This window comes from Cherax quadricarinatus, chromosome 95 (assembly GCF_038502225.1).
Source record: "Cherax quadricarinatus isolate ZL_2023a chromosome 95, ASM3850222v1, whole genome shotgun sequence".
In the NCBI taxonomy this organism is placed as follows: Eukaryota; Metazoa; Arthropoda; class Malacostraca; order Decapoda; family Parastacidae; genus Cherax; species Cherax quadricarinatus.
Genome location: NC_091386.1, coordinates 8,391,190 through 8,410,561, shown reverse-complemented (window position 1 = coordinate 8,410,561; position 19,372 = coordinate 8,391,190). Strand labels below are relative to the sequence as shown.

The following is a 19,372-nucleotide window of genomic DNA, read 5'->3' as shown; positions in this document are numbered from 1 at the left end:
TAAAATCCATTTGTCTCCACTCGCTCATATCTACCATGCTCATGCGTGCTTGCTGGAAGTCCAAGCCCCTCAGACACAAAACCTCCTTTACCCCCCTTCCAACCTTTCCTAGGCTGACCCCTACCCTGCCTTCTTTCTACTACAGCTTTATACACTCTCCAAGTTATTCTATTTCATTCCATCCTCTCTACATGTCCAAACCATCTCAACAACCTCTCCTCATCCCTCTGGATAACAATTTTAGTAACCCCGCACCTCCTCCTAATTTGTAACAATGTTGATAGAATTACCAAAAGCATGTTAGTTATAAGGACACAAGTGCAACTAATGCAACATTGTTACTGTGGCAACAGGTTGACAAAATTCCTAGAGAGAAAAAGACTGCCACGATAAAAATGCCGCATTAGTTGTACATGTGTTCTTTTACCTAACAAATTGTTATTTGTTTATTTTAAGAAGCAAGCGGTGATAAAATTGTTTAAGAAGCGAGTGGTGATAAAATTGTTTATTTTAAGAAGCGAGTGGTGATAAAATTGTTTATTTTAAGAAGCGAGCGGTGATAAAATTGTTTATTTTAAGAAGCGAGCAGTGATAAAATTGTTTATTTTAAGAAGCGAGCGGTGATAAAATTGTTTATTTTAAGAAGCGAGCGGTGATAAAATTGTTTATTTTAAGAAGCGAGCAGTGATAAAATTGTTTATTTTAAGAAGCGAGCGGTGATAAAATTGTTTATTTTAAGAAGCGAGCGGTGATAAAATTGTTTATTTTAAGAAGCGAGCGGTGATAAAATTGTTTATTTTAAGAAGCGAGTGGTGATAAAATTGCAAAATTAATTATTTGTACATTTTTATTCTGCTTTTACAGTTTGTTTTTAAGAAGTATCAAGTCAGATACACACACACAACTTCTTCCACTAACAAATCAGTTGTGTTTCTGATTTGTCAATTTACAAATGAGTTGTATGTGAATTTTGTGTTGCACACAACAGCGAAGAAAAGGCACACATTACAGAACAAAATTTCCTCTCTTTGTAGAGCTTTATCGAGTAATGACTTTATAAAACTCTACATAGAGCTTTATCAAGTCACTACTTGATAAAGCTCTACACAAAACAAATTGTATTATTTGTATAAAAAATAACAGTACAAAGATGGTATGTTTTTTTAATTATATTTCCAAAGTCCCCTAACTGTAGGGGTCGTATAGCACCGGGAGAATGGGAGGCATTCAGGTCAATCCACAGAAGGGGAGGTTGAATCCAGTTCCTTGGATCAAGAGTCATAAGCACCATATAAAGTGCAGAAGTGTGTAACTTGAGGCAACTGTAAGTTGTGGACCACTGTATTGTGTCTCAGACACTTTACACCGGGGTATCCCTGCTAGAACTGCTGTCATCGGAAGTTTTACAAAGTGGTTTTTTCCTGAAGTCTTTTAGACACTGGATATTATGTTTTTTCTCCTCTGTATGAATTCTCATATGGTACAATAGATTGGTTTTGTACAAAAAGCCTTTTCGACATTTATAACAATGGAATGGCCGTTCCTTTTGTCTGCCATGAGTTTTCACATGCTTCACTAAACCATTTTTCCGTAAAAAGCGTTTTGGACACAAAGGACAAACGTGGAGTTTTTCTTCCATGTGAATTTTCAAATGACCTATCAGATTTGCTCTTGTTAAGAAGTCTTTGTGACACTCTGAACACCTATATGGTTTATGCTCTGTATGAACATACATGTGTTCAAGGAGTCTGCTGTGTTGTGCAAATGATCTCAAACACTCTGAACACTGATATGGTTTTACTCCTAAATGAGTTCTTTCATGTTTTACCTGAGCACTTCTGACGGAAAATGCTTTTGGACACTTTGAGCACAGATAGGGTTTTTCTCCAGTATGAATTCGCATGTGTGTTACCAGGTGACCTGGTTGCTTGAAGCCTTTGTGACATACTGTACACAGATATGGTTTTTCTCCTGTATGAATTCTCTTGTGTATAGTGACGTAAGACCTATGTGCAAAGCTTTCTTGACATACTGGACACTGATATGGTCTTTCTCCTGTATGAATTCTGTTATGATCTGCTAATGAGGATTTATTTGTAAAACTTTTTGGGCACTCAGAACACTGAAAAGGTCTCTCTCCAGTATGAACTTTCTTATGTCTATTGAGAGTAGAATTACATGAAAAAACTTTTAGACAGAGCGAACATTGAGGTGGCTTTTTTTCTGTATGCCCACTCATATTACCTTTTAGATTTCTCAAAAAAAAAAATTTGTTACTTTAAGATATTTGTAACACTGTTACGTTAATTGCCAGTTGTGTTAGCAAAGTATGATGTCTTTATTGAGTGAAATTTTATCTGGTAAAAATTAAATCAAATACTTGTTAGTGTTGTGTGCAAACATCCACAGGTTCATAGCATAGGCTCACAGACCCAGAAATATTATATTCCTTCACTCCTATGTGGCTTTACATCATTCAAACATTTTAGAAGTTCCATCTGCGTGGACCTTCACATAACTAATACAGTTTTATATCAAAACTATTTACAACACAAAATAGTGAAATACTTTCTATCCATTGTTAAAAGTTTATATATCTCATTCCGTGTCTTTTCATTTTAGTATAACCTACAAACTTACTGGACAAATATGTAATTTCTATAATATTCAAATTCTCTTCTGATCAACCAGAAATTATTTTGCTAACATTTCTCACCATAAATAATGAAACTGTGCATAAATGTCTGACAGAGATGTAATCTTCCAGTAGGTGCTGAGGTAAATCATATAAAATTACATTCGACAATAGAAACTAATATGGTATCCGACTATAACTTAAAGTACACTTTTATGTCAGTGTAAATATAATTTACATCTTACAGTATAACTTTGATCAACCTATTTTTGGTTTAAGTATTATTATCAATTTTTTTTTGATAATAGTAAAGGGCTTCATAAGTGAGGTATATATTAAAGGTCAGTATATTAATAATAAAAAAAAAAAAAGATAACAGAACAAGTCCAGAATACTTCAAGACGAGAAAATCAGATTTGCTATTTATTTGTATACTAATTCACCAAGATTGATTAAGAACATGACGAACAGTGTGGATGGATGGAACAAAGAAATAATGTCTTGAAATATGATGCCTGACAGCCATGTAAATTAACAAATGTAGGAGATTAAGTGTACAACATAATTTTAATACAGTACTTGATCAAAGGTGACATTAAAACAATATTAAAGATTGCTGACACAAACTCACTACCATTATAGCATGTTCCTCATTTAGTGACGAACTTGTTTAACGACGTGGTCTTAAGAACGGAACTCTGTTGTTAAGTGAGGAGAGGCTGTACTTATTTATTTAGCAAAGAATCAAGAAGTTTGGATAAGTCAGTGAACTTACACACACACACACACACACACACACACACACACACACACACACACGTTAAAGATACACTTGCAGTATTTACAATCATTAAGTGAACTTTAAAATGCTGAATCTTAAGTATTTACTACTGCATAGTACACTTTATGAAACTTAAGAATTAACACTATTTTGATTATTTCTCTCACTCAGTCAGGTTTGATAACAGTGAATGTTGGCAGTGTTTGTGTTGTACTGAACTTCCACTTGTACCTGTAAAACAGAAAGATAAACAATGAAAAGTTAAAACTTTTTCTAGGATATCTAAATAAAAAGATACTCTTAAAACTTTCCCTAAAGCAAAATGGTAATAGGTATCTAAGTTATTTATATATGATATATATTTAACATATATTGAACATAGAAAAGAGTAAGGTGATGAGGGTATCAAATGATTTAGATAAAGAAAAATTGGATATCAAATTGGGCAGGAGGAGTATGGAAGATGCGAATATTTTCAGATATTTGGGAGTTGATGTGTCAGCGGATGGATTTATGAAGGATGAGGTTAATCATAAAATTGATGAAGGAAAAAAGGTGAGTGGTGCGTTGAGGTATATGTTGAGACAAAAAAACGTTATCTATGGACACAAAGAAGGGAATGTATGAAAGTATAGTAGTACCAACACTCTTATATGGGTGTGAAGCTTGGGGTGTAAATGCTGCAGCGAGGAGGCAGTGGAGATGTCCTGTCTAAGGGCAATGTGTGGTGTAAATATTATGCAGAAGATTCGGAGTGTGGAAATTAGGAGAAGGTGTGGAGTTAATAAAAGTATTAGTCAGAGAGCTGAAGAGGGGTTGTTGAGGTGGTTTGGTCATTTAGAGAGAATGGATCAAAATAAAATGACATGGAGAGCATATAAATCTGTAGGGGAAGGGAGGCAGGGTAGGGATTGTCCTCAATAAGGTTGGAGGGAAGGGGTAAAGGAGGTTTTGTGGGCGAGGGGCTTGGATTTCCAGCAAGCGTGCGTGAGCGTGTTAGATAGGAGTGAATGGAGACGAATGGTATTTGGGACCTGACGAACTGTTGGAGTGTGAGCAGGGTAATATTTAGTGAAGGGATTCAGGGAAACCAGTTATTTTTATATAGCTGGACTTCAGACCTGGAAATGGGAAGTACAATGACTGCACTTTAAAGGAGGGGTTTGGGATATTGGCAGTTTGGAGGGATATGTTGTGTATTTGTATACGTACAGTAGGGCCCCACTTTACGGCATTCCGCTAATACGGCGATGTCAAATTATGGCCAAAATTTGCTATATGGCAAGCGGTCTTTCAAATACGGTGCACCCCACCCGGTCTGTTTACATTCTCCGTGACCACATCTATTATGTCAGGAAACTTTCCAAAATTTCAAGTATTTTAGAGTTACTACATATTTTATATGTACTCTGATAATTATACTTACGTGTACCTGTACCTAAATATACTTACACACTGTGCTGGTGTGCAGGTACACATTAAAATCATTAAGACTCTCTCTACTCATGACGCCAATACCACGTAATAATAATCACTCTTGGGTACACTAAATGTCTTATTTTACATTAATATAGGCATTTTCATTAATCCATCTATGACATTTTCCTCAAAATTATATATGAAACCCGTTACATAGCATATAAACATGATACCTACACTCACAGAATAAAAATTGACGTAAATATGAGATTTGTTTACAAAGCAGCTGTGTAGGTAGTGTCGGAAGAATTACGTTTTCTCTAGTCAAACTGGGGGATAATTCTTTTCGTATGACTTCACTTTATATATAGCAATTCACGACACTTGTGGGTTTAGTGCTTTTTATTATGATGATGATGATAATAATAATAATAATAATAATACATTGGACCCCCGCATAACGATTACCTCCGAATGCGACCAATTATGTAAGTGTATTTATGTAAGTGCGTTTGTACGTGTATGTTTGGGGGTCTGAAATGGACTAATCTACTTCACAATATTCCTTATGGGAATAATTTTGGTCAGTACTGGCACCTGAACATACTTATGGAGTGAAAAAATATCGTTAACCGGGGGTCCACTGTATCTTCATTCACTCTAAAAATGGTGTGTTGCTGTTTGTTTATTCTGTACTAACTTGTACAACTTGTACACAATGTAAGAGTATTTGTATTGAGGTAATTATTATTATTATAAAAAAAAAATATTGAGGTAAATGTTTTACAAACTCTTACAAACGGACGTGAATGAACTAAAAGTAGACACATATTAATACGCATTTATTTCGCCTGACCAAGTGATCGCCCACTACCTGTTCAGTTTGTGTGCTTACAATGTCTGAACTCCATATCTCGTTCTCTCTCTCGTTTACTTTTTCGTTAACTAGTTGGCTCTCACTGACGATGGCATCTAAGCATAGCTGTGATAAAAAGAGAAGTCGTAAGCCTCTTGCTTTAGGTGCCAATTTAGAGGATGATGGTGTGCCATTCTGATTTTATTCAATAAACACCCTGCAACTCACCTCTCACATATTAATATTAATATTTTAAGGCAAGTAACAAGTGTATTCTGCGTGTATCTTACCTTTTATTGTGTTTTTAATGCCTATTTCTATTGTTAACTTAATATAAGTTAGTGTAAACTTGTCTGGCATTTATTGCATATTTTATATGTGCTCTGATAATAATACTTGTGGGGCTGTGTGGTAGCCGGGCGGAGGGACAACATTACATTTTCTCTGCTCAACCATCAGAGAAAACATGTATGAATCTGTGTTTGGCCCAGCCACTCCCCCACTCCGCTTTTGTTTGCAATTTTCAGCATGAATTATTCATTACTTCTCCCTTCGTTTATGATGGCATCTAAAGGTAGTTGTTAGAAATGATTAAATTCAGTGAACAAGGTATGTTGATGTTAATAATATGGCTCTGGGCCACAGCGTAGGTAGCCGGTAGGTGTAGCCCAGGCGGGCTACACCTACCGGCTACCTACACTGACTTTCTACAAATAAATACTACTCACCTCTCTTCATATATTAAGACTACACATATTTTAAGGTAAATAACAAATGTACTGTATGTGTATTTTAACTCTCTGGGATGTTTTAAGAATCGTATATTAAGTATGAGACGGGGAGCCAGGGCTACCTACACCTGGGCTACCTACACCTGGGCTACCTACACCTGGGCTACCTACACCTGGGCTACCTGCACCTGACTTCCTACAAATAAGTACTACTCACCTCTCTCCCTACATTAAGATTACAAATACTTTAAGTAATAAATGTATTGTGAATGTATTTTACTTAGTGTGTTTTTAATGCCTAGTTCTAATACTAACTTAATATAATTTAGTGTAAACTTGTTGTCTGGCATTTATATGCATTTATAAATGGAAAAAAATGGCATTCTGCCTTCCGGCAATGTCTGCTTTCCGGCGACAGCCTGGAAACTAACCCGCCGTATAAGTGGGGTCCTACTGTATATGCTTTTAAACTGTTGTATTCTGAGCACCTCTGCAAAAACAGTGATTATGTGTGAGTGAGGTGAAAGTGTTGAATGATGAAAGTATTTTCTTTTTGGGGATTTTCTTTCTTTTTGGGTCACCCTGCCTCGGTGGGAGACTGCCGACTTGTTGAAGAAAAATACATATTTATTTTATTTTTTTTATTATCACACTGGCCGATTCCCACCAAGGCAGGGTGGCCCGAAAAAGAAAAACTTTCACCATCATTCACTCCATTACTGTCTTGCCAGAAGGGTGCTTTACACTACAGTTTTTAAACTGCAACATTAACACCCCCTCCTTCAGAGTGCAGGCACTGTACTTCCCATCTCCAGGACTCAAGTCCGGCCTGCCGGTTTCCCTGAACCCCTTCATAAATGTTACTTTGCTCACACTCCAACAGCACGTCAAGTATTAAAAACCATTTGTCTCCATTCACTCCTATCAAACACGCTCATGCATACCTGCTGGAAGTCCAAGCCCCTCGCGCACAAAACCTCCTTTACCCCCTCCCTCCAACCTTTCCTAGGCCGACCCCTACCCTGCCTTCCTTCCACTACAGACTGATACACTCTTGAAGTCACTCTGTTTCGCTCCATTCTCTCTACATGTCCGAACCACCTCAACAACCCTTCCTCAGCCCTCTGGACACCAGTTTTGGTAATCCCGCACCTCCTCCTAACTTCCAAACTACGAATTCTCTGCATTATATTCACACCACACATTGCCCTCAGACATGACATCTCCACTGCCTCCAGCCTTCTCCTTGTTGCAACATTCATCACCCATGCTTCACACCCATATAAGAGCGTTGGTAAAACTATACTCTCATACATTCCCCTCTTTGCCTCCAAGGACAAAGTTCTTTGTCTCCACAGACTCCTAAGTGGGCCACTCACCCTTTTCCCCTCATCAATTCTATGATTCACCTCATCTTTCATAGACCCATCCGCTGACACGTCCACTCCCAAATATCTGAATACATATATTTAACATAAATTTAACATTATTCCCTGATTTAATTTTTTTAATCTTTCAAAAAAAAGGAAAGCAATAAACATCTGCATTATAACTACTTTTAATTTAAATTTTCCTATTTATAACTTGTGTAAAAATCTTATTACAATAACTAATAAAATTTATTATGGATCCTGTAAGAAACTCTTGTTAAGTGTAGAAGATAAATACAGTGGACCCCCGGTTAACGATATTTTTTCACTCCATAAGTATGTTCAGGTGCCAGTACTGACTGAATTTGTTCCCATAAGAAATATTGTGAAGTAGATTAGTCCATTTCAGACCCCCAAACATACACGTACAAACGCACTTACATAAATACACTTACATAATTGGTCGCATTCGGAGGTAATCGTTATGCAGGGGTCCACTGTAGATGGAAAAAGAAAATTAATATTAGATAACTGTCATGTAATGTAAATTGAGGAAAGTGATAACACCCCAAGAGAAGTATAAAAATCATGAATTTAAAAACAAGAGAGATCAGAGAAAAAGAATTGGATCTAGAAATAAGTATAGAAGGTTACTGAAGGATCATATAAGGTAGTAAGACATTCCTATGTTAACTTTAAAATAGTCTTTAGATATCAGTGGCAAAATACTAAAAAAACCTAACACAAAAGATAATACACCAAAATTCTATTATGCAGCATTTAGTTGAGATTTTTTACTAATAACTGCTTAAAAAATATGAAAAAAAATCTAAATACAGCCTCTCCTCGCTTAGTGACGTACTCATTTACCAACGACTCGGATTTACGATGGGCTCTTTGACCAGTAGGCATACCTAAATAATGTATATTAGAGCTGATTTCCTCTATTCTGTTATTACAATATACAGTACACTACCCTATAAACATTTAAAAATACAGTGGACCCCCGGTTAACGATATTTTTTCACTCAGTAAGTATGATCAGGTGCCAGTACTGACCGAATTTATTCCCATAAGGAATATTGTGAAGTAGATTAGTCCATTTCAGACCCCCAAACATACACGTACAAACGCACTTACATAAATACACTTACATAATTGGTCGCATTCGGAGGTAATCGTTATGCGGGGGTCCACTGTATACCCAAAATGTTATAAATGGTACAAAGATGACATTAAAACAGTATCAAAGATGGCTGACACAAACTCACTACCACTATAGTATGCTCCTCATTTAGCAAGAAATTCGTTTAACAATGTGGTCTTAAGAACAGAACTCCATCATTAAGTGAGGAGAGGCTGTATTAAAAAAATATTCATGATATTATCACACAAGACCTGGTCTGGTACTGGCTTACTAGACGGGTAACCTCCAAAATCGTCTACAGGTAATTTATCAAAATGTTTATAATGTTGGGTTACAGGTTAGGATTAGTTTGCTTGAAATGCTTTGCATACTAGCGGCTTTCTTTTTTGCCTACCAATGTTATAATATATGTAAACTACTGTAGGGCTCCCTTCTTATACAGCAGGTTAGGTTCCGGGCTACTGAAATACAGTGGACCCCCGCTTAACGATCACCTCCAAATGCGACCAATTATGTAAGTGTATTTATGCAAGTGCGTTTGTACGTGTATGTTTGGGGGTCTGAAATGGACTAATCTACTTTACAATATTCCTTATGGGAAAAAATTCGGTCAGTACTGGCACCTGAACATACTACTGGAATGAAAAAAGTTCGTTAACCAGGGGTCCACTGTATAGCATCTTTTTACTTTCAAATGTATATAAAAGCCTGATACCATGTTTACACTATCAATATATTGAGCAATAGAGGTAGGCCTAAAAAATGCATATACAGTACACACATTACTTAAAAAATTTTTGTCCTTATAGTTTAGGAAGTTTGAATAAATGAAGAATGGCATATTTGAAAACCACTTCATTAGTGAAACGTCGTGAAGCGGGGCTCTCCAGTACATTATTTTTGTACCACAGAAAGAAATAAAAATTTGAATTTAAATCTGAAGGTTGTGACTGCCCTGGGCAGGTTGGGGGGTTGAGCATTTATAGTGTGAATCTTAGGGTTGGTTTTCCTCGCTAAAGACTGCCAGCTTTCTCTTGAAGACAGCCAGCGATCAGCTGGTAATCTCCGTTATGAATGAAGAAAGGGTACCGAAGTCTTCCTTTATGCATAAACTAAATTATCAACAAGGCCCTAGAGTTCTTCAAGAGGAGTTAAGTTCCTGAAATCAGTTGTTAATCAGCAGTAGGCCTGTGAGCATCTAGCACCAACAGCTTGGTCGATAAGGTCACTAACCAGAAAGCCTGGTCTGGGGACAGGCTGCAAGTGTTTACAGGTATCCTATGGGTATTTCTGAAAATAAACTGCTCTATATATTTTGAAAAAATTTGAACAATTTTAACTACCACAACCACCACAGCTGCTCTTACTAACAGTCACTGCCGAAAATCATGTAGAAACCATTGCCGAACTTTTACATTACATCACACACAAATAAATCTTAACTAATTTTACCATCCATAACTTGTTAGCAGTTGATCTTATGCCAGCCAGTAAATTTTCCAGCTGCTTGAAGGCCTAAGCTATGACATCACTGCTCTTGCTCTGAAACAAACAATGAGCAAAATCACTAATGGAAATCATTTAAGTGTATACAGATTTAAAAAAAAATAATGAACCCGCAGTCTCCCACCGAGGCAAGGTTACTGAAAAAGACAGAAATATTTCATAAAGTTCTTCCTTTTGCATTCAGCAATTTATACAGAAGGGGTTACTAGCCCCATGTTCCCGGCATTTTAGTCGCCTCTTACAACACACATGGCTTATGGAGGAAGGATTCGTTTCCATTTCCCCATGGAGAAGAAACAATACCGGCATTCAAAATAATACCATCATTAAAAAAAGGTACAGCAAACTTATCATATGAAGCAGGGTTTTACATTTCTAAAACTTGTGAATCGTAAATACATAAATGTTTTTCTAGCACCTTTGGTCCCAAAGCCTTGCCAGAATATCAGTTTTGCCAGACTAATAGAGATCACATAATGATTCTAACAATACCCATAAATTATACAACTCCCTCTACCCAGTGCATTCATACAGTGTGTATGATCATTTTATGATATATAGAGAAATCACATTTGTTTGATAGACACTTGTCAAAAACCAAAGACATAATATTTATGTTTCAGTTAAAGTTGAATTACAGGTTGACCATCACTAATCAGGACCTGTAGGGTGCTGCCAGCTTAGTGATTTTTGCCAGATTACAGAGTGGTTAGGTTAGAATGCACTTAACCCAATAGCAATATTTATGCATTGGCAATTTTGCCCATTTTATGCCCTACTTTTAGCCCATTTCATTGTTCCAGTCAACCAAACTCATAGCTATTTCACTAGTACAGTAGGGCCCCACTTATACGGCAGGTTAGGTTCCAGGCTACCGTCATAAAGCGGAAAGCGATGCAAAGTGGAACGCCCTTTTCTTCCACTTATAAATGCATTAAAATACTAGATAACAAGTTTACACTAGCATATATTAACCCCTTAACTGTCCAACTGTAGATCTACGTTGTTACCGCTAGCGCTCCAAATGTAGATCAATGTTTTATTTTTCCTGCCTCCAAATTTGGCATGATTGGCCTCAGATGCCTGGTCAGCATAGAATGGGTCTTAACTCTCAGTATGTGAAGTATCAAAAAAATCTGGGACCATTTAGTACCTTGTGGGAGCACCAGTCAGTTGAACACCAGCTAGAGCAAACAGCGCGGCAATCAGGGATTCACTGATGTCATGTCACATTAACACTCCCCTTTTAAGAGGAAAGTGATGTTGACCCCAAGTTTAGTGGCCATGGACGTGGCCACAAGTGGTCAAGGAAGAATCAAAAACCTCGATAACCCATGTGCAACATCCTTTCAATTTTAAGGATTAAGGGTTTTATTTCTTTGCATAATTTACAATGTGTAATTACAATTTTGATTTGCTAAGTACAAAGAAAGCAGTTTAAAAACTGTAGTGTAAAGCACCCTTCTGGCAAGACAATGATGGAGTGAATGATGGTGAAAGTTTTTCTTTTTCGGGCCACCCTGCCTTGGTGGGAATCGGCCAGTGTGATAATAAAAAAATAAAAAAGAAAGCCACTATCATGCCGGGTCATTTTGGGCAGACTAAACCCAATACATAACAGACTACTTAATACTAGGCACATACAGTGGATTACCTTACGATTACCTCCGAATGCGACCAATTATGTAAGTGTATTTATGTAAGTGCGTTTGTACGTGTATGTTTGGGGGTCTGAAATGGACTAATCTACTTCACAATATTTCTTATGGGAACAAATTCGGTCAGTACTGGCACCTGAACATACTTCTGGAGTGAAAAAATATCGTTAACCGGGGGTCCACTGTATATCATAGTTGGTGCAAATTGAACATAGTTTTTTATATTTCAGCAGAGGTAGTTAGTGGTTTAGCAGTAACTGAATTAATAAGTACCTGTAATAGAATAACAAGTTACAGTATTATATTTTGGCACATTTTACATAGTGAGAGTGACACCATTTTAGTTTTGAAATAAACTTATAATATTTGGAATTTTTGTGTTGATGGTGTCAATAATATACAGTGTTGGTGTGGTTAATTTTGGGAGATGAGGTACTTTCTAAGTAAAGCTTTGGATTGGTGTGCAGGCAGGGGCCCTTTTGTAAACCATACCCCCGGCCGGGATTGAACCCGCGGTCATAGAGTCGTCATTACGATTTCTTGAGCCCTTTTGTATGGTCAGGCAATGAATTCCAGATCTTAGGGCCCTTTATATGCACAGCATTTTTACATAGAGATGGACACAAGGGATATCAAAGAGTGTTTTGTATCTTGTGTTATGCATGTGCATTCTGTTGTAGCTCTCAAGAAGGAGTTTGAGAGGAGGGTTAATACTGGAGAATAATGTTCTGTGTATGTAGTATGCACAGTAATATGAGTGGGTATTTTGTACATTAAGCAGGTTCAAGCTCTTAAATAGTGGTGGGGTGTGTTGCCTGGCATAGGAGTTTGTAATCAGTCTCACAGCAGTTTTTTGTTGGATTATTAAAGGTTAAGGTGATTTACTGTGGTTGAGCCCCATGCACAAATACCACAGGTGAGGTGATGGGTAGATAAGAGAGTGGTAAAGAGCAAGAAGTTCCGTTTGGGGTACATAGTACCGTATCTTAGAGAGGATGCCTACTGTTTTGGAGATTTTTTTGGAAATATGCTGTATGTGGGTCTGAAATTTAAGACAGCTGTCAATGTGGAGCCCTAGAAATTTTCCTTCACTGTGTCTTGAAATGGGGGAACCATTTATCGATATGTTTAGCTGAATATTTGAAGCTCTGTTTACAAAGAGTATGAAGTAGGTTTTGTTGATATTGAGAGTAAGTTTGTTGTAAACATCCAAGTGGATATTTTTAGTAGCTCATCATTTAGTGTTTCTAAGCATGGTTTGGTTTGGGTGAGAGAAGATATTAGTTGTATCATCTGCAAACAGAACAGGTTTAAGTAGTTCAGAAGCATTGGGGAGGTCACTGATGTAAATGAGAAAGATTAGTGGTCCAAGGACACTACCCTGGGGAATTCCAACAACAACAGGTTATGTGGTGGAGGCAACACTATTTGTGTATACATAGTGGCATCTATTGCTAAGATATGATTTTAGGCAATCGAGTGAGTGTCCTCTGACCCTGTAATGCTCAAGTTTTAGGTGCAAGAGATCGTGGTCAACTGTATCAAATGCTTTCCGTAGGTTTATGAAGAGGCCCAGTGGAATTTCCTTTTTTTCCAGCACAGTATACAGAAGTTCTAGTATATGTATAATTGCATCATTTGTACTTTTGTTTGGCCTAACTCTAAACTGGAAAGGGTTAAGTATGTTGTGGGATATAAAGTAGGAGTAAATTTGCTTGTAGGATCACCTCCTTTGTGGAATGGTGTAACCCTTGCTCTCTTGAGTAGGAATGGGAAGGTTGAAGATTCAATGGATTTGTTAAAAAGTATTGCAATAATGGGTGACAGCAAATGAGAAGCTTTTTAATACACAAGTGGTGGTAAGCTATATGGGTCTACTGCCTTGTTCTTTAGGGTTTTGATGATGAGTGAGATTTCAGTAGGGTTTCTTTGGGTTAGGAATAGAGTATTTGGGTATGTACCAGTGAGGTAGGTTTTTTGTTGTGTGTTTGAGTTTGGGATTTTGCTTGCTAGTGTTGTTCCTACAGCAAAAGAAAAAGGAAGCACTGAATGAAACATTATTAGAGGTGGGAAAATTTGAACAGGGAGGATTAAAAGGGATTAAGTTAGGTGTAACTAAAAGAACAAGAGGCAGAGGTATAGTACTGATAACCCTTTCTTCGTCCAGACCCACAAAATTAATATTGCTCTCAGTGTCCAAAAAAAAGCCTCTGAAATGGCAGGGAATCCTTTTCTGAAGGTAATAACACCAAAAGTATGAAATGTGATGAAAAACTCATGGAATTATGCAGGTGTAAAGTTAGCGGTCTCAGTGTAATTTATACATCAACTTATTTTTAGACAATTCCATTTATCTATTCACTCAAATTTTTAGCTATTTCATTAGTATGTCTTCCGTTGTATCGCTGGAACACAAGAAACCAGCCATTAGTATGCCTTCCGTTGTATCGCTGGAACACAAGAAACCAGCCATTAGTATGTCTTCCGTTGTATCGCTGGAACACAAGAAACCAGCCATTAGTATGTCTTCCGTTGTATCGCTGGAACACAAGAAACCAGCCATTAGTATGTCTTCCGTTGTATCGCTGGAACACAAGAAACCAGCCATTAGTATGTCTTCCGTTGTATCGCTGGAACACAAGAAACCAGCCATTAGTATGTCTTCCGTTGTATCGCTGGAACACAAGAAACCAGCCATTAGTATGTCTTCCGTTGTATCGCTGGAACACAAGAAACCAGCCATTAGTATGTCTTCCGTTGTATCGCTGGAACACAAGAAACCAGCCATTAGTATGTCTTCCATTGTATCGCTGGAACACAAGAAACCAGCCATTAGTATGTCTTCCGTTGTATCGCTGGAACACAAGAAACCAGCCATTAGTATGTCTTCCGTTGTATCGCTGGAACACAAGAAACCAGCCATTCAACTTTTCAACCACACTATAAGTGAAAATGAAAATGAAATTGAACATTTTTATTTCCTTAGAAGTTTACGTATCATATTAATCACAAAAAGAGTCACGAGCATGCCTAGGCATTTTGGGCAGACTAATCCTAATTCTTACTGACTTTTCTATATTGACACAAGTTATGGAGCAGTATATTTTAATATTATTACATATTAGTATAAAAGTTAGATAATTAAAAGGTTTATCATTAATAAGATTGATAACAGTGAAGTGGTGCAGTTATTTGGCTAATTTTCCACAAAATTAAAAATTACCAATTTAAGAACAGAGTCCAAAACTAACAATGTAGACATTCCCGACACTAAAGAAAATTTATTTTCTTCATTAATCATATCCCCAGGCACCTCCTATATCCCCAGGCACCTCCTATATCCCCAGGCACCTCCTATATCCCCAGGCACCTCCTATATCCCCAGGCACCTCCTATATCCCCAGGCACCTCCTATATCCCCAGGCACCTCCTATATCCCCAGGCACCTCCTATATCCCCAGGCACCTCCTATATCCCCAGGCACCTCCTATATCCCCAGGCACCTCCTATATCCCCAGGCACCTCCTATATCCCCAGGCACCTCCTATATCCCCAGGTGCCTCCTATATCCCCAGGCACCTCCTATATCCCCAGGCACCTCCTATATCCCCAGGCACCTCCTATATCCCCAGGCACCTCCTATATCCCCAGGTGCCTCCTATATCCCCAGGTGCCTCCTATATCCCCAGGCACCTCCTATATCCCCAGGCACCTCCTATATCCCCAGGCACCTCCTATATCCCCAGGCACCTATATCCCCAGGCACCTCCTATATCCCCAGGCACCTCCTATATCCCCAGGCACCTCCTATATCCCCAGGCACCTATTATATCCCCAGGCACCTCCTATATCCCCAGGCACCTCTTATATCCCCAGGCACCTCCTATATCCCCAGGCACCTCCTATATCCCCAGGCACCTCCTATATCCCCAGGCACCTCCTATATTCCCAGGCACCTCCTATATCCCCAGGCACCTCCTATATCCCCAGGCACCTATTATATCCCCAGGCACCTCCTATATCCCCAGGCACCTATTATATCCCCAGGCACCTCCTATATCCCCAGGCACCTCCTATATCCCCAGGCACCTATTATATCCCCAGGCACCTCCTATATCCCCAGGCACCTCCTATATCCCCAGGCACCTCCTATATCCCCAGGTGCCTCCTATATCCCCAGGAACCTCCTATATCCCCAGGCACCTCCTATATCCCCAGGCACCTCCTATATCCCCAGGCACCTCCTATATCCCCAGGTGCCTCCTATATCCCCAGGTGCCTCCTATATCCCCAGGCACCTCCTATATCCCCAGGCACCTCCTATATCCCCAGGCACCTCCTATATCCCCAGGCACCTATATCCCCAGGCACCTCCTATATCCCCAGGCACCTCCTATATCCCCAGGCACCTCCTATATCCCTAGGCACCTCCTATATCCCCAGGCACCTCCTATATCCCCAGGCACCTCCTATATCCCCAGGTGCCTCCTATATCCCCAGGCACCTCCTATATCCCCAGGCACCTCCTATATCCCCAGGCACCTCCTATATCCCCAGGCACCTCCTATATCCCCAGGCATCTCCTACATCCCCAGGCACCTCCTATATCCCCAGGCACCTCCTATATCCCCAGGCACCTCCTATATCCGCAGGCACCTCCTATATCCCCAGGCACCTCCTATATCCCCAGGCACCTCCTATATCCCCAGGCACCTCCTATATCCCCAGGCACCTCTTATATCCCCAGGCACCTCCTATATCCCCAGGCACCTCCTATATCCCCAGGCACCTCCTATATCCCCAGGCACCTCCTATATTCCCAGGCACCTCCTATATCCCCAGGCACCTCCTATATCCCCAGGCACCTATTATATCCCCAGGCACCTCTTATATCCCCAGGCACCTCTTATATCCCCAGGCACCTCCTATATCTCCAGGCACCTCCCCTATCCCCAGGCACCTCCTATATCCCCAGGCACCTCCTATATCCCCAGGCACCTCCTGTATCTCCAGGTGCCTCCTAAATTACACTTTCTTTCCATTTTGAATTCATAATCACACAAAATAGAAGACTTAATCTATTTATCAGACAATAAAATATAACCAGGAATGTTTGATCATGGTTTACGGTGTGTCACTATTTGAATCAAACTTAGTATTAAAAACCCACGAAACAGACTGGGTAGGAAAATCAACCAAAATTTAATAGCCACTTCTTAGAACTCAATATCACGCTACTTCCAGTCCAGAAATCGAATAGAATCATCTCTATTCCATTCTATCAAGTGATATGAAGAAACAACCAATAAAACCATAAAAAACATCCAAGAAAACACCTCAAAGTTCCTATGGGTGGCAAGATTGCCACCCATCCAGATACCCATCAATTACACAACCCAGGGCAACATGGGTTTAGAGCAGGTCACTCCTGTCTGTCTGGATCATTACGACAAGGTCCTAGATGCACTAGAAGACAAAAAGAATGCAGATGTAATATAGTATACAGACTTTGCAAAAGCCTTCGACAAGTGTGACCATGGCGTAATAGCGCATAAAATGCGTGATAAAGGAATAACAGGAAAAGTTGGAAGATGGATCTATAATTTCCTCACAAACAGAACACAAAGAGTAGTAGTCAACAGAGTACAGTCTGAGGCGGCTACGGTGAAGAGCTCTGTTCCACAAGGCACAGTACTCGCTCCCATCTTGTTTCTCATCCTCATATCTGACACAGACAAGGATGTTAGCCACAGCACCGTGTCTTCCTTTGCAGATGACACCTGAATCTGCATGACAGTGTCTTCCATTGCAGACACTGCAAGGCTCCAGGTGGGCATCAACCAAATCTTTCAATGGGCTGCAGAAAACAATATGAAGTTCAACGATGAGAAATTTCCATTACTCCGATATGGTAAACATGAGGAAATTAAAACTTCATCAGAGTACAAAACAAATTCCGGCCACAAAATAGAGCGAACAACCAACGTCAAAGCCCTGGGAGTAATCACGTCAGAGAATCTCACCTTCAAGAACCATAACATTGTATCAATCGCATCTGCTAGAAAAATGACAGGATGGATAATGAGAACCTTCAAAACTAGGGATACCAAGCCCATGATGACACTCTTCACATCACTTCTTCTATCTAGGCTGGAATATTGCTGCACACTAACAGCACCTTTTAAGGCAGGTGAAATTGCTGACCTAGAAAATGTACAGAGACCTTCATGGCGCGCATAACGGAGATAAAACACCTCAATTACTGGGAGCGCTTGAAGTTCCTGAACCTGTACTCCCTGGAATGCAGGAGGGAGAGATACATGATTATATACACCTGGAAAATCCTAGAGGGACTTGTACCGAACTTGCACACAAAAATCACTCACAATGAAAGCAAAAGATTCGGCAGACGATGCAACATCCCCCCAATGAAAAGCAGGGGTGTCACTAGCATGTTAAGATACAATACAATAAGTGTCAGGGTCCCAAGACTGTTCAACTGCCTCCCAGCACACATAAGGGGGATTACCAATAGACCCCTGACTGTCTTCAAGCAGGCACTGGACAAGCACCTAAAGTCGGTACCTGACCAGCCGGGCTGTGGCTTGTACGTTGGATTGCGTGCAGCCAGCAATAACAGCCTGGTTGATCAGGCTCTGATCCACCATGAGCCGCGGGAGCATTGACCCCCAGAACTCTCTCCGGGTAAACTCCAGGTAAACACCTGGTCAGAGTTTTGTTTTTCCATCATACACCACATGGAGCAGGATTTTTTTAATGTTGCGCACACTCACTGCACAGACCTATTCTCTGAGAACTAAGCCAAAATTTACCACTCACAGCTTATCCAAATGAGCTCAGGAAGTAGAACTATGTGAGAGACCCTGGCCTAAATGAGGTAGTTCTATGTGACGGTCACTAAAAATGTTAATATTATATGAACAACTGTAGAATAAAAGACTGATGGGTAGACTTCAGGATGAGGATGCTTATAGAGGGGACACAGATATATCAGATCATTTTTTAGCTGTAGGTAGAGTGAGAGTAAAAGGTAGATGGGATACAAGGAGAATGGTATCTGCAAGTAAGATAGAGGTGAAGGTTTGTAAACTAAAGGAGGAGGCAGTGAGGGCAAGATATAAACAACTACTGAAAGAAAGATGGGCTAGTGACAGTATAGGCATTGAGGATGAAGAGGTATGAGATAGATTAAAGAATGCAGTGTTAGTGTGTTCAGCCAAAGTTTGTGGTTACAGGAAAGTGAGTGTG

General features: G+C 39.4%; 1 long non-coding RNA gene across 1 annotated transcript in view; it reads right to left on the bottom strand.

Annotated features, from left to right (window-relative positions):
• Positions 1–829: 829 nt before the first annotated feature.
• Positions 830–19,372, bottom strand: part of LOC128703942 (uncharacterized) — a 44,718-nt gene continuing 26,175 nt past the window's right edge. Inside the window, exons 3-4 of the long non-coding RNA XR_011394693.1 lie at positions 10,392–10,481; positions 830–3,647 (exon numbers count right to left, since the gene is read on the bottom strand). This is a non-coding gene — a long non-coding RNA (uncharacterized lncRNA). The remainder of the gene's footprint in view (positions 3,648–10,391; positions 10,482–19,372) is intronic.